We start from the raw sequence: 15730 nt of genomic DNA on the forward strand, positions 1-15730 counted from the left end.
AGTGTCAATAATTGCTTTAGGCTAAATAAGCGAGGAAACAATTTACTGGGATAGGTGAGCAAACGCTTTAGTAGGATGGGAAAGCCAACATCTTAGTGGGATGGGTAAGCAAATGCCTTAGTGGGATGGGTAAGCAAATGCCTTAGCGGGTGGGCGACTGGACGCCTTGGTAGATGAGCGAGTGAACACCTTATGGGTGGGCGACTGAACACATTAGTGGGTGTGCGATTGAACGCATGGGTGGATGGATGACTAAATGCATTATGGCGGGTGGGAGACTAGATGCCTTATGGGTGGGTGACTGAATGCCTTATGGCAGGTGGGCGACTGGATGCCTTATGGGTGGGTAACTGAACATGTCATGAGTGGGCAACAGAATGCCTTAGCGAATGGGTGAGTGAATGTCTTATAGGGTGGGCGATTGGATGCCTAATAATAGGTGGGTGATTAGACACCCTAGGAATAACAGGCAAGTGATTGATCCCATTTGCGTTTAGATAAGCGGATGAATGCCTTAGTTAATTTTGTAGGCGGATATATGCCTTTGGTTGGCCATGCGAGTGATTGAGCTCGAGGGGCAGCGGATAAATGCCTTAGTCTGCAAACATGATAGGAGAAAATCAAATATGATCCTTTAATCAAAATAGATAAATAAAATGACGATATGGCTTAGTGACACCCTTATTTAAATAATCAAAGTAATTCTATTGATAGAACTTTCTTAAGTTTTTAATGTTCCACGATTTGGGCACTGTCGTCCCCTATCTGAATAGCTTGATCACCCAGATAAGGCACCCTTCTTTTCATTACATGTACTCTTGTCCTTCTTTAACCTTCTCTGTTTATCGTTCACCCTGCTTTTTATCATCTAACTGGATGTACTTCTATGCCCTCTCAATTAATTGGTAGTATGTCTGGGTAGGGTTCTTAATTAAGGACTCAATAACTTAACATTGGTGGAACCATTCTTCAAGGCTTCACAAGTTGTCTCATAGTTCAATCATTCCACCTAGATGACTTTCGCATTGAACTAATCAATGTAACTTCGGAGACTCTCCCTGTCTTTTTATTGGACTTTTTATAGGCTTGTGGAGTGTTTTTTGGGTGGTAAGCAAGTGATAAATTTCTGTTTGAATTCACTTGCCAATTGGTTGAAATTTTGGATGGAGCTTGGTGGGAGATGATGATACTATTTTAGTAAAGTCAGTGTAGATGGGAAAACCTTACAAAGAGTGAGATCATTAACGTTCTAGAGGTGCATCATAGTGCAGAAGTTAGCAAGGTGATAATTGGATTTCTTGTCATATTTGTCCAAACTTAGGAGCTATATATATATATATATATATATATATATATATATATATATATATATATATATTATAGGGTTGCAAATAAGGTAAGTTGCTCGCAAGTTGCTTGAGATTTGGCTCGATAAAAGCTCACCCTACTTTTCATCAACTAATTGGATGTACTTCTGTGCCCTCTCAATTAATTGGTAGTACATCTGGGTAGGGTTCTCAATTAAGGAGTCAATATACTTAACATTGGTGGAACCATTCTTCAAGGCTTCACTAGCTGTTTCATGGTTCAATTATTCCATTTGGATGGCTTTCGCATTGAATCGATCAATGTAACTTCGAAGACTCTCCCTCTCCTTTTGTTGAACTTTCTATAGGTCTATGGAGAGTTTTTTGGGTGGTATGTAAGTGATAAATTTCTGCTTGAATTGGATGGAGCTTGGTGGGAGATGATGATACCATTTTTGGGCTATGCCAATCAGTGTAGATGGAAAAACCCTACAAAGAATGAGATCATTGACATTCTGGAGGTGCATCATAGTGTGGAAGTTAGCAAGGTGACCATATATATATATACAAGCTGCTTGAGGTTTGGCTTGATAAAGACTCGACTTGCTTTGGCTCGTTTAGAGAATGAGCCGAGTTCGAGCTCAATTTTTAGGCTCATTAAATGAGCCAAGTTAAATTTTCATAGTGTTCGGTTCATTAAAACTCATGAACCGGCTCGTTTGCAAGATCGAGATTGGACTCGAGAGTAAGCTCGTTAAATAGACTAACGAATAAACTAATTTATAAAAAATTATTTATATTAATTATTATGTCATTATATTATAAATATTTATTATTTTATTTATGAATGCTTTAAAAATAATATGTTGTTTAAAATTATGATGTAATCAATATATAATATATAAAATATATTTATTAAATATAGTTATTTGTAAATTAAATTAAATTTTTTTTTACGAAAATTAAGTTATTTTTTTATATGAGAGCTAATCATAATTATGTATAATTTAAACTTCATACCTCTAAACCTAAAACTCACTTGTAAATGAATCAAAATATTCGCGAACCGCTCGAAAGTCAATTCGATAAAAAGTTTGGTTTAGCTTAATTTGTTAACAGTTCATTTTTTTAAACAAGCAAAGTTTGATCTTATGAATATTTGGCTTGAACTCGACACGAGTTAAGCTTGAGCTTAGCTCAAATTCAAAAAAATTTTGATGAACTAAGTCTGAACTCTTCAAAACTTGACTAAACTCGATCCATTTACCTTCCTAATAAATTATCATATAAATGATGCCTTTTTTGGAAAAAAAAGTTTTAATTGCAATTAAAGAAAATATTAAATATATAGCTATCAAATAGTTTGATTTTATAATAATTATTTTCCATCAACATATGGATTTCATTAGACAAGGAATTAGTGGGTGTACTTGGTATTCATACGCCCTCTCTCGCATAACATATAGGACCCGTATGTACTTGTAATTTTTTTATTTTATTAATAAAATCAGTATTCCCTTCAAAATATTGACCAAAATGTGCATATTTGACGTCGACAGACAGTTTATTTTCCCCGCTTACCTCTATAAATATTTCCATAATATCAACTATTTTACATCACAAATAGTATAGAAATACGAAGGTTTCAATTTCTCTAACACAGATAGTACTTTCGGTACTTCTGCTGCTATTTTCAGCAGCAAATTCTTATCCATTCGTTCTTCAAAACTTCCTGCAATGCCTTCCTAATCATGTCCATGCCTCCAATCCAATCTTTGAAGCCATCTATACACCATCAAATTCCTCCTTCCAATCTGTTTTAGTAGCTTACATCAAGAACCGCAGATTTTTAACCTCTGACGCCCCCAAACCACTAGCTATCGTCACTGCTCTGCATGAATCCCATGTCCAGGCAACTGTTATTTGTGCCAAGTTTCATGGCTTGCAGATCAGAATCAGGAGTGGTGGCCATGATTACGAGGGTCTTTCTTATAGATCCGACGTCCCATATGTGATTCTTGAACTGTTCGATCTCCGGTCTGTAGACATAGATATTGCCCCTGAGACTGCATGGGTTCAATCTGGAGCACTTCTTGGAGAACTTTACTATGACATTGCCAAGAAAAGCAAAGTTCACGGCTTTCCAGTAGGAATTTGGCGTTGGCGGTCACTTTAGTGGAGGAGGGCATGGGACAATGTTAAGAAAATATGGGCTTTCTGTGGATAATATCATTGATGCAACGCTAGTTGATGTCAATGGTAACACTCTGAACAGAAAATCCATGGGGGAGGATTTGTTCTGGGCAATTAGAGGAGGTGGTGGAGCAAGCTTCGGAGTCATCCTGTCTTGGAAGATCAAACTAGTTCGAGTACCTCAAAAGGTGACTGTTTTCATGGTGGACAGGACCCTGAAGGAAGGAGCAACAGATATTGTTTATCAATGGCAGCAAGTTACGAGTAAAATAGATAAAGAACTTTTTCTCAGGGCACAACCACAAGTATTTCAAAATGATAAAGATGAGAAGAGAGTAAGAGTCAGTTTCATCGGCCTCTTCTTAGGAAAAAGTGGGAAGCTTCTCAGGTTGTTGAAAAAGAGCTTCTCCGAACAATGTTTTGGACCAATATTCCACTGGGAACACCTCCTGAAGCTTTACTCAACAGGAGTATCCCAGCAGAGTTGTTCTTCAAAAGCAAATCAGATTATGTGAAAGAGATAATTTCAAAGCAGGATTTGGAGAACATTTGGAAGCAGTTCGTGAAAACAGAAGGAACGTTAATGCAATGGAGCCCTTACGGAGGAAGAATGAAAGGGATTTCGGCTGCAAAAACTCCATTTCCTCACAGAGCAGGATACCTATTCAAAATTCAGTATTTTACTTTCTGGCTTACAGGAGGAACAGAGGCTACCGATCGTCATATAAGATTGGCAAGAGAAATGTATGATTCAATGGCTCCGTATGTGAGCAAAAACCCAGGAGAGGCATTTCTCAACTATAGAGATCTTGACATTGGAAGAAATCCAAGCAATAAGACCAACTTCCAGGAAGCTCAACTCTATGGCAGCAAATATTACAAGGGTAATTTTCTGAGATTGGTGGCTGTAAAGAAGAGGGTCGATCCTGATAATTTCCTCAAGAACGAACAGAGTATTCCGCCCGTCTGACTAAAAAATTTTCCGTGGCGGCTTCTTTTTTTTTTTTTTTTTTTCTTTTTTTTAATAGCCAATAAACAAATATTTCCATGGCGGCTTTGTATTTTGATATTTTGTTCATAATAACCAAGGACCCGTTTGTTTAGTGTCTTTATTAGATTCGACTGTTCAATCATTAACGGCCAGCCTTTCCTTTGGTTTCAGAAAAGAAATTCTAAAACCCTTTTTTTATTATCCTAACTATAATTATAATTATCACAAATATTTAATTTTTAAATCTAATGATAAATTTATTTTAAAATTTGAGTATGATCGAAGGTCATTATTATCAATAGAAAAATCTTTAAACTTGACCAATTAAGAGCTATATGACCAATTAATATTATCCGATTCATATCAGATCTATTATTAAAATGAAAGCTATTCATCTCACATGATGTGTATGAACAAGTAGTTATTTGATAATAAGTAAGGAATACATATTTTTCTGCTAAATAGAGTGAGTTGAACTCATAATTTATCAGACACTTTTTATAATTATTAATTAAATTTTGTAAATAAATTGCTCCCGACTTTTTAATCATTTGATAATTAGAATTATTACTTAATAAATGATCACTATAAATCAGTCACTCAATGTCAAATTTTAGCATATTAAAATCAAAATTTAAACTTTAGGATAAATTTATAAAATGAAGAATATGCTTGGTGTTTTAAATTTTTTTTTTGGAAGATATTATAATCCTTTTGTTTTAATACTGTACTCGATTATCATTAATAATTGCACAACTTCCAATTAAATATATTTACATTAGGTAAACCAACAAATATTTGGATATAATTGATTTTTTTTATATAATAAAATGATTATATAAAGGAATGTAATTGAGCCAAATTATTTTAAACCTATTTGTAAAATATTTAAATTTAATTTATTGGAACTTGAATTCTCAAACTCAAGTAGCTTAAAAAGCAAGTTGAGCCAAGTTAAAGTTATAACATTCAACTCAAATAACTTGTAACACCCTTATTTACATAGCCTGTTATATTTAACTGTTCCGGTGACCGGTGTCGGTTCAGATAATTAAGGGGATTAGAACCACATCTAAGACGCCTAGAGAAGTCCTGAACATAAATAATTAGTAATTGTCAATTAGTTAAGCATAAATAAGAAAAGTAGAACATAAGAGATTAAATAAGCCGAGAGTCACAGCGATGAGTGACCTTCTCGGGAAGGACTGCGAGGTTGATTGAAACTTGAATTTCGAACCGTAAAATGTGACGCTGCGGTCCTTAGGACTATTGCGAACACAGTGGAAAAAGAGAAAATCACAAAAAAAAATTGTTAAACAGGTCAAATAATTAGGCTAGGGATCCGGAAGAAATATTAAATTATTTGCAAACCGGGTCGAACCGGCGAGGGGTAATTTGGTCAATTTACCCCTAGAGTTGACTCCTGACCTAACTGTCCAATAAAATCGGAGAAAAGAAAATTTTATGATCAAGAATTAAATTAAAGAACTAAAGAAAAATAAATGGAAAAAAAAGAAAAAGAAAAGTTGAAAAAGTTTATTACATCATGTATGACATCATGCATGATGCAATAAACCTAATAATTAAACAAATTGAAAATTATAGGATAATTGTGTATTAATTAATAATTAAAAAACACATAAAATAACAAAATAAAAGAAAATTGTTTTGGTCTTCTTCTCCATAAGTGCCGCCCCAATTCTCTCTCCTCTCTTTCTCATTTTCTTCCACCATTTTAAGGAACAAAAGCTTGAAACTCTTTGGTTCCTTTCCATAAATCCCCTAAATCCCAACATTAAATCTTACTCTTAGACCTAGATAAACACTTTGAGAGCAAGAAGGAAGAGAAAACTTAGAGAATTGAAGAACTAGGGAATCTACAAATTGAGGTAAGTGCAACTTCAAGCTTAGATTCTTATTGAATTCATGAATTTAAGTTTAAATGTGATGAAATTGCATTAGAAATAAAGAAAACCATGCTTGAATAAGGGAAGAGAGAATTCGGCAGCCATGGAACCCTAGGGTTTTGATGGTGTTTAGTTAGGTTAAACATGAAATCTTGGTGAATTGATGTTGTATATGTGATTTGTATATTTAGATTGCATGAATTGTGATGATTGGACAAATTAGGGTTTTGACACCTAGGGTTTGGGAGATAAAATTTTGAGAATTGGTCAAATGATGTGTTTGACCTTGTTTGAGTTGAAAAATGGTCATGTATGACCAATTGTGGTGTGTTAGTAGTGTTGGAACTAAATTGAAATTTGGATTGGTTATGGTCATTCTGTAGGCAGCATGACCAAGGTCCCTTTCAGGGACCAAAACTGAAAATTTACCAACTCAATTGGTGTGAGGCCAATTGAAAATGAAATTAGACACAAAATGACACATTTTTCATTTAGGAATCATTCCCAGAAAGTGACCATAGCATAGTGAACAAATTGGCCAAATTTGGATTACGCAATCTGACCTGTACAAAAATAACCAAATGAATAGTATTTGTTCATTTGGCCATAACTTGGGCTAGGCAGGTCCAAATGACCTAAAGTTTTACCAGTAGAAAGCTGAGACATAGCCCTACAACTTTCATGAAGAACAAAAACCCAAATTATGCCCTTAATCATCATTTAGCCATCCAAAGTTAGTAACCTAAAACTGCCAAAACCAAGTTGGTGCCCAAAAAATCTGGGTTAGACCAATCTGGCCAGCTATGTTCAAATGGCTATAACTTGAGCTAAAAAACTCCAAATAGAGTGATTAAAAAAGAGAAATAAAGTTAAGACAATAAGGAACAACTTTTATGAAGACAACTTAGCCAAATTCTAACAGTTACATAATCAATGGAATAGTGCAAAACAGGACACTAAAACTGAAAATTTGAAATTTGTGCCTAAAAGGCTTAAGATTGGAGAAAATGACCAAAACCAATAAGTTAGGTAACCAAAATGTGGTATGTGGGTATAATTGTATTTTCCATACCTATTAAGCATAAGAAAGTCAATATTTTGACTTAAATAGTACCATAAATAGTAACCTCAACATGAAAATTTTCAAGAATGTAAGTTTAAGCATATTGGAGCTAGAATTGAACATATATAAATTAGTTATTAGAATTATTGTGAGACAAAGATAATGAGACACTATAAATTTCGTGTTTCAGCTGAAAGAGACCCGAAAGGTCTAAGGGATTGAGTCAAGGCCTAGAGGCGACTCACGTCAGGTTTGTGTACAATAAATCTTATTTCATCATTTTCTTATTACTGATTTAATTGGGTGTGATTTATGAAAATTTGGTATTAATCATGAATTGTGTTGCCACTTTGTGAATGAAACTATGGCTTTGGAAATTTATCGGATTTCTCATAAATTATTTGAATAAAATGTTTGAAATTGATTTCTGATTCACACTTAGCATGATAGTGCCTTATTATTCCTCCTCCATTTATGGGGTTGAGATCGATTATTTTCCTCCCTCTCTGGTTTACCAATTGAGGTTGTAGATCGGATGAGTACTCATTAGCTAGCTAGCCACCTCCCTCATTGATTTCGATTAGTGTGGTTGTAGATTGCTTTGTCATGGTGTACAATGTGGCATTGATTGGAAATTTTGTGTCATGGCTTATGTTGTGTATGAATCGGCAACACTATGTTTATTAAATTGTTTGACCAAAATTGTGCTATAATGAGTTTTGATAATTTGTGAAATGTGATTGTGAAATATTTAAATTGTGATTTATCAATGAATGTTATATGTATTACATTTCAAATTTTTATTGTGCACCACTGAGTATTTTTATACTCAGCGATAGCTTATTTTGCTATCGCAGATAAGGGTAAGGAAAAAGCAGCAGGGTGAGCTGATGAATTGACAAAGACTTCACTGATCTTTTTGTACGGGTATTTATTTATACCCTTGTAGTTATTTGATGTAAATATTGTAATGTCATATGTATTAATGTAAAGTTGAGCAGTTGTATAGTATTTTGTAATAATGTTATTTTGGATTTTCTTTTTGTAAATTAAGATCTGTATTTGTAAATTAAGTGTTATATGCAATGTGAATGAATTTATGAAGTATTTGAGATGACAAACTTTGGTTGAATTGTGGACTTATATTGAATTGTATTGACTTGAGTTGTTTTAGTGTCGGGAGTTGTGAAAACAATTACTGGAAGTATTTTTACTGGTTTTGAAGAACTGTTTTCTCAAAATACAAACGGCACTCTGCCGAAATTTTTCCAAAATTTGCGGACAAATAAAAATGGACAAAAATTTTTACTAGTTTTGAAACTTTAATTAAATGTTTTAATTCCTACTAAAATGCTCACCACTTCCAAAAAGTAAGAAAATGGTTTTAAAATCCCTTGTAGGGTACTTAATGAGTTATTGGTAGGTGAAGTTTGGTAGTTCATTAGGTATTCTACGGGATCATGTTATGCCTTACAGAGGGGTAGGGTGTGACATTTTATAGTGGTATCAGAGCATAGTTTTGCAATGAATTTTGACTATGTATGTGAATATTTATTTGATAAGTACAACTGCTCAAGTGTCTTTAATTGATACATATGACATATTTACATCATGAATATGTACTAATGGAGGTCAACCTCCTTGTGTTTGATCTCAAGAAGTAGACATTTTTGAAAAACAGAATGGAAGAGGGAGATCATTCCGTAGAGCAATCTGTCGAGGCTAAGGTCCAAGGGGAAACCCCAGCACTCCAGAATGTGTGTGGGTCAGCCACTCTAGCTCCTACTCAAAGACCACGGTTTCTCGCTTTCGGATGGCTGCGTTTTTCCAACAAATGGCGGGAAATGTGCCACCTCAAGCTTAGATGCAAGCACCTGCAGCATAACCACGACCCTCAGCTCGGCAATATGAAAAATTAATGAAATTTAGGGCCACCGAGTTTAAGGGCACTGTGGATCCACTGGAGGCAGAACAGTGGTTAGAGAGAATGGAATGGGTTTTCAGAAATCTGCAGTGTGTAGAAGAGTTGAAGTTCGAGTAATCTGTTTCTCTGTTGCAAGGGGATGCATATGAATAGTGGAAGACCATCCACCACAGCCTGGTTGAGCCACCTGTGCTGACATGGACAGACTTCCTGAGGAATTCAGGCAGAAATGGGTTCCTGATGCTTATGTAGGTATGAAATTGTAAGAATTCTTGAGCTTGAAGCAAGGGGACAGAATAATAACAGAGTATGAGCGGTACTTTTCAAGGCTAAGTCATTATACTGGAAGCTTAGTCTCCACCCCTAGAGACAAATGTAAGAGGTCTGAGGCTAGGTTGAGGCCTAGCTTAAGAATGCAAATTGTGGGCTTCCGACATCAAAATTTCTCTGAGTTGATCTCATAGGCCCTGGAACTAGAAAGGATAGAACTAGAAGGAGTCGTTAAGAAGGGTACACAAGAGAAAGAGAAGACTGAAAAGGCTACGGGCTAGGCTATTGAGAGTGGTTTTGGGAAGAGGAAATAGTTTGGGAGATCCAGCTCTCGTAGATCTGGCAGAGGCAGATACTCTAGCCAAAGACCACCCCGGTCTGGTCAGTAGACCCAACAGGCATCTCGAGGAGCTTTATCAGTCCGGCAGTGTGATACTTGTGGTAGAACACACGGTGGGGTGTGTTTCAAGGCCACAGGTGCATGTTTTTACTGTGGAGGGAGCAAACATTTTGCTAAGGATTGTATTAGTCCACACAGATTTGGACCTTTTGCTACATCTGAGGGATCAGCCCAAGTCTCTACACCTAGAGGGTCACAGCCAACTGGTCGAGGTAGAGGCAGAGGTAGGGGTCCTGATAGCACTCATGGAAGTCAAAGTACTATTAACCAGCAAGAACCAAGTGGTGCACCAACTAGAGTTTATACCATGAAACAGAGAGAGGAGGCTGAAATATCAGATGTAGTAGTTGGTATTTTCTCTATCCTTGACCAAGATGCATATGTGTTGTTTGATCCTGGCTCCACACATTCATATGTCAGTGCTAGTGTGATGTGTTCTACTGCTATCCAGTGTGTACAAATGGACTATGATGTGCTAGTAACTAGTCCATTAGGTCAGGAGGTTAGGGTCAACAGAATCTATAGAGACTATCCTTTGGTAATCCAAGGACATGTTTTTCTGTCAGATTTGATTAAAATGCCCTTCAGAGATTATGATATTATCTTGGGCATGGATTGGTTAGCCAGACATCATGCAATGATTGACTATAGACTGAAGACAGTCACTTTTGGTCTGCCTCAGTATGGTGATGTAGTAATACATAGAGAGAGGTAGTTATTGCCATCAAACATCATTTCAGCTACACTGGCCAAAAAAATAATTAGGAAGGGGTGTGAGGCGTACTTGGCACATGTGATAGACACCCAAGTGGGTAGTCTAGCATTGAGGGACATCCCCACAGTATGTGACTTTCCAGATGTGTTCCCTGATGAGTTGCCAGGTTACCTCCAGAAAGAGAGGTGCAGTTTGAGATTGATGTTATGCCTGGTGTGGACCCAATCTTCATAACACCATATAGAATGGCACCAGTAGAACTAAAAGAATTGAAAGTGCAGTTGCAAGAGCTGCTTGACAAGGGCTTCTTCTGCCCTAGTGTGTCACCTTGGGGAGCGCCTATGTTGTTTGTAAATAAGAAGGATGGCACTCTTTGGTTATGTATTGACTATCGGCAGTTGAATAAGGTGACAATAAAGAATAGATACCCATTGCCCCACATTGATGATTTGTTTGATCAGTTGAGGGGTGCAGTTGTATTCTCCAAAATTGACTTGAGATCAGGTTATTATCAGCTGAAAGTATAAGAGCAGAGTATTCCTAAAACTGCCTTTAGAACCCGCTATGGCCATTATGAGTTCTTGGTTATGCCATTCGGGTTAACTAATGCTCCGGCTGCTTTTATAGATTTGATGAACACTATCTTTAGACCATACTTCGATTAGTTTGTAGTTGTGTTTATTGATGATATATTGGTTTATTCGAGAAGTGCAGAAGAGCATGATAGACGTCTACGGATTGTATTGCAAACTTTGAGGGAGAAACAGCTATACGCCAAATTATCAAAGTGTGAAATTTGGCTGAAGGAGATATCCTTTTTGGGGCACATATTATCAGCAGAAGGTATTAAGGTAGATCCTAGCAAGATAGAAGTTGTCCTTAATTGGAGACCACCCAAAAATATCACGGAGATTCGCAGTTTTCTGGGGTTAGCTAGATACTACCACCGATTTGTGAAAGGATTCTCCATGTTGGCATCTCCATTGACCAAGCTTCTTAGGAAAGATGTGAAATTTCAGTGGACGGATAAATACCAGCAGAGTTTTGATGAATTGAAGAAATGCTTGACTGAAGCTCCAGTCCTGACTTTACCTACTCTGGGTAAAGAATACATAGTTTACAGTGATGCTTCTCACAATGGGTTAGGCTGTGTATTGATGCAAGATCGAAATGCTATTGCCTATGCATCACGCCAGCTGAAACTGCATGAGAGGAATTATCCAACACATGACTTGGAGCTAGCAACTATTGTATTTGCTCTTAAGATCTAGAGACACTATTTATATCGGGAGAAGTGCTACATCTACACAGATCATAAGAGTTTGAAGTATTTGAGCACCCAGAAAGAGTTGAATTTGAGACAGAGGAGTTGGTTAGAGTTGATAAAAGACTATGATTGTCTGATAGACTATCAGCCAGGGAAAGCTAATATTGTCATTGATGCCTTAAGTCGCAAGACTATGGCAAGTCTACGGGTTACTCCTTTGTCTATGATATATGAGTTGAGATCATTACATGCCAGCTTAGAGATTAATAATGAGGGGCAGACAGCAGTTGCATGGCATGTATAGCCAGTGTTGATTGATCAGATCAGAATGGCTGCTCAAAATGATCAGAAGTATCAGAAGCTGTTAGAAGAAGTCTGGCAGGGCAAGAAACCATAATTCTCAATAAGAGATGATGGTCTACTGCTACACTAGGGCAAAATGTGTGTTCCTAATGATGTTGACTTGAAATAAATCATTTTGAAGGAAGCACATGAGTCTCCTTTTGCTATGCACCCTAGTGGCACAAAAATGTATAGAGGGCTAAAGGAGCATTACTGGTGGATGGGTATGAAAAGAGATGTAGCAGAGTTTGTTTCCAAATGCCTAACTTGTCAGCAAGTGAAGGCAGAGCATCAAGTACCAGCTAGTTTGTTACATCCATTACCAGTACCAAAATGGAAATGGGAGAGAATAATGATGGATTTTGTGATGGGACTTCCGAGGACACAGAAGAACCATGATGCAATGTGAGTCATAGTTGATAAATTAACCAAGTTTGCTCATTTTTTGCTAATCCGGATGGACTACAGTTTAGAAAGATTGGCCAAGTTGTACATTGATGAGATAGTAAGACTACATGGAGTACCAGTATCCATCATATCAGACAGAGATCCTAGGTTCACTTCTAGATTCTGGGGTAGTCTTCAAAGAGCCCTAGAAACTAGATTGAACTTCAGTACGACATTTCACCCACAGATAGATGGCCAGTCTGAGAGGGTAATTCAGATCTTGGAGGACATGCTACGGGCTTGTGTAATTGAATTTGAGGGTAGTTGGGACACACACTTGCCTTTGATTGAGTTTGCTTATAACAATAGCTACCAATCAAGCATTGGGATGCCTCCATATGAAGCTTTGTATGGTAGAAAATGCAGAACTCCCCTGTGTTGGGATGAAGTAGGTGAAAGGAAGATGATTGGACTCGAAATTGTTCAGCAAATTGAGAAAAAGATCAGGGTGATTAGAGATCAACTTAAGACTGCATTAGACCGTCAGAAGTTCTATATTAATCTAAAGAGAAGGGATATTGAGTATGCAGTGGGTGAGAAAGTGTTCCTCAAGTTTTCCCCTTAGAAGAAAATTATGAGATTCGGCAGAAAAGGGAAATTGAGTCCTCGTTTTATTGGACCATATAAGGTTCTGAAGAGAGTGGGTCCTTTGGCATATCGTTTGGCACTACCCCCAGAGTTAGAGAAGATAGATAATGTCTTCCATGTATCCATGTTGAGGAGGTATCGATCAGACCCATCTCATGTACTACCACTGGAAGAATTTGAAGTGAATTCAGACCTCACATATGAGGAAGAACCCATAGAGATTCTGGCTTATGAGGTGAAGCAGCTACGGAATAAGCAGATACCGTTAGTAAAAGTGCTATGGAACCATCATTTGAGCCAGGAGGCTACTTGGGAATGAGAGGAGGACATGAGGAGACAGCACCCATAGCTGTTCAGAGATTGATGCCAGGTAAAATTTCGAGGCAAAATTTATTTTAAGAGGGGGAGAATTGTAACACCCTTATTTGCATAGCCTAGTATATTTCACAATTTCGGTGACCGTTTTCGGTCCGGATAATTAAGCGGATTAGAATCACATCTAAGACACCTAAAGAAGCCCTGAACATAAATAATTAGTAATTATCAATTAGTTAAGTATAAATAAGAAAAATAGAACATAAGAGGTTAAATGAGACGAGAGTCACAGCGATGGGTGACCTTCTCGGGAAGGACTGCGAGGTCAATTTAAACTTGAATTTCGAACTGTAAAATGTGACGCCGCGGTCCTTAGAACTATTCCGAACACAGTGGAAAAGAGAAAATCACAAAAAAGAATTGTTAAGCAACTCAAATAATTAAGTCAGGGATCCGAAAGAAATATTAAATTATTTGTAAACCGGGTCAAACCGGTGAGGGGCAATTTGGTCAATTTACCCCTAGAGCTGACTCCTGACCTAACTGTCCAATAAAATCAGAGAAAAAAAATTTTGGGATCAAGAATTAAATTAAAGAACAAAAGAAAAATAAATGAAAAAAAAAAGAAAAAGAAAAGTTGAAAAAGTTTATTAAATCATGCATGACATCATGCATGATGCAATAAACCTAATAATTAAAAAAATTGAAAATTTTAGGATAATTGTGTATTAATTAATAATTAAAAAACACATAAAATAACAAAATAAAAGAAAATTGTTTTGGTCTTCTTCTCCATAAGTGCCGCCCCAATTCTCTCTCCTCTCTTTCTCATTTTCTTCCACCATTTTTAAGGAACAAAAGCTTGAAACTCTTTGGTTCCTTTCTATAAATCCCCTAAATCCCAACATTAAATCTTACCCTTAGATCTAGATAAACACTTTGGGAGTACGAAGGAAGAGAAAACTTGGAGAATTGAAGAACTAGGGAATCTACAAATTGAGGTAAGTTCAACTTCAAGCTTAGATTCTTATTGAATTCATGAATTTAAGTTTAAATGTGATGAAATTGCATTAGAAATAAAGAAAACCATGCTTGAATAAGGGAAGAGAGAATTCAACAGCCATGGAACCCTAGGGTTTTGATGGTGTCTAGTTAGGTTAAACATAAAATCTTGGTGAATTGATGTTGTATATGTGATTTGTATATTTAGATTGCATGAATTGTGATGATTGGACAAATTAGGGTTTTGGCACCTAGGGTTTGGGAGATAAAATTTTGAAAATTGGTCAAATGATGTGTTTGACCTTGTTTGAGTTGAAAAATGGTCATGTATGACCAATTGTAGTGTGTTGGTAGTGTTGGAACCAAATTGAAATTCGGATTGGTTATGGTCATTCTGTAGGCAGCATGAGCAAGGTCCATTTCAGGGATCAAAACTGAAAATTTACCAACCTAATTGGTGTGAGGCCAATTAGGAATGAAATTAGACACAAAATGGCACATTTTTCATTTAGGAATCATGCCCAGAAAGTGAACATAGCATAGTGAACAAATTGGCCAAATCCGGATTAGGCAATCTGACCTGTACAAAAATGACTAAATAAACAATATTTATTCATTTGGCCATAACTTGGGCTAGGCAAGTCCAAATGACCTAAAATTTTACTAGTAGAAAGCTGAGACATAGCCCTACAACTTCCATGAAGAACACAAACCCAAATTATGCCTTTAACCAAGTCATTTAGCCACCCAAATTTAGTGACCTAAAACTGCCAGAACCAAGTTGGTGCCCAGAAAATCTGGGTTAGACCAATCCGGCCGGCCATGTTCAAATGGCTATAACTTGAGCTACAAAACTCCAAATGAAGTGATTCAAAAAGGGAAATAAAGTTAAGACAACAAGGAACAACTTTTATGAAGACAACGTAGCTAAATTCTAATAGCAACATAATTAATGGAAAAGTGCAATATAGGATACCAAAACTGAAAATTTGAAATTTG

General features: G+C 36.6%; 1 pseudogene; it reads left to right on the top strand.

Moving 5' to 3' along the window:
- Window positions 1-236: 236 nt before the first annotated feature.
- On the top strand, window positions 237-4497 carry LOC110653742 (berberine bridge enzyme-like 17; annotated as a pseudogene).
- The last annotated feature ends 11233 nt before the right edge of the window (window positions 4498-15730 follow it).

Source organism: Hevea brasiliensis, chromosome 11 (assembly GCF_030052815.1).
Source record: "Hevea brasiliensis isolate MT/VB/25A 57/8 chromosome 11, ASM3005281v1, whole genome shotgun sequence".
NCBI classification, from domain to species: Eukaryota; Viridiplantae; Streptophyta; class Magnoliopsida; order Malpighiales; family Euphorbiaceae; genus Hevea; species Hevea brasiliensis.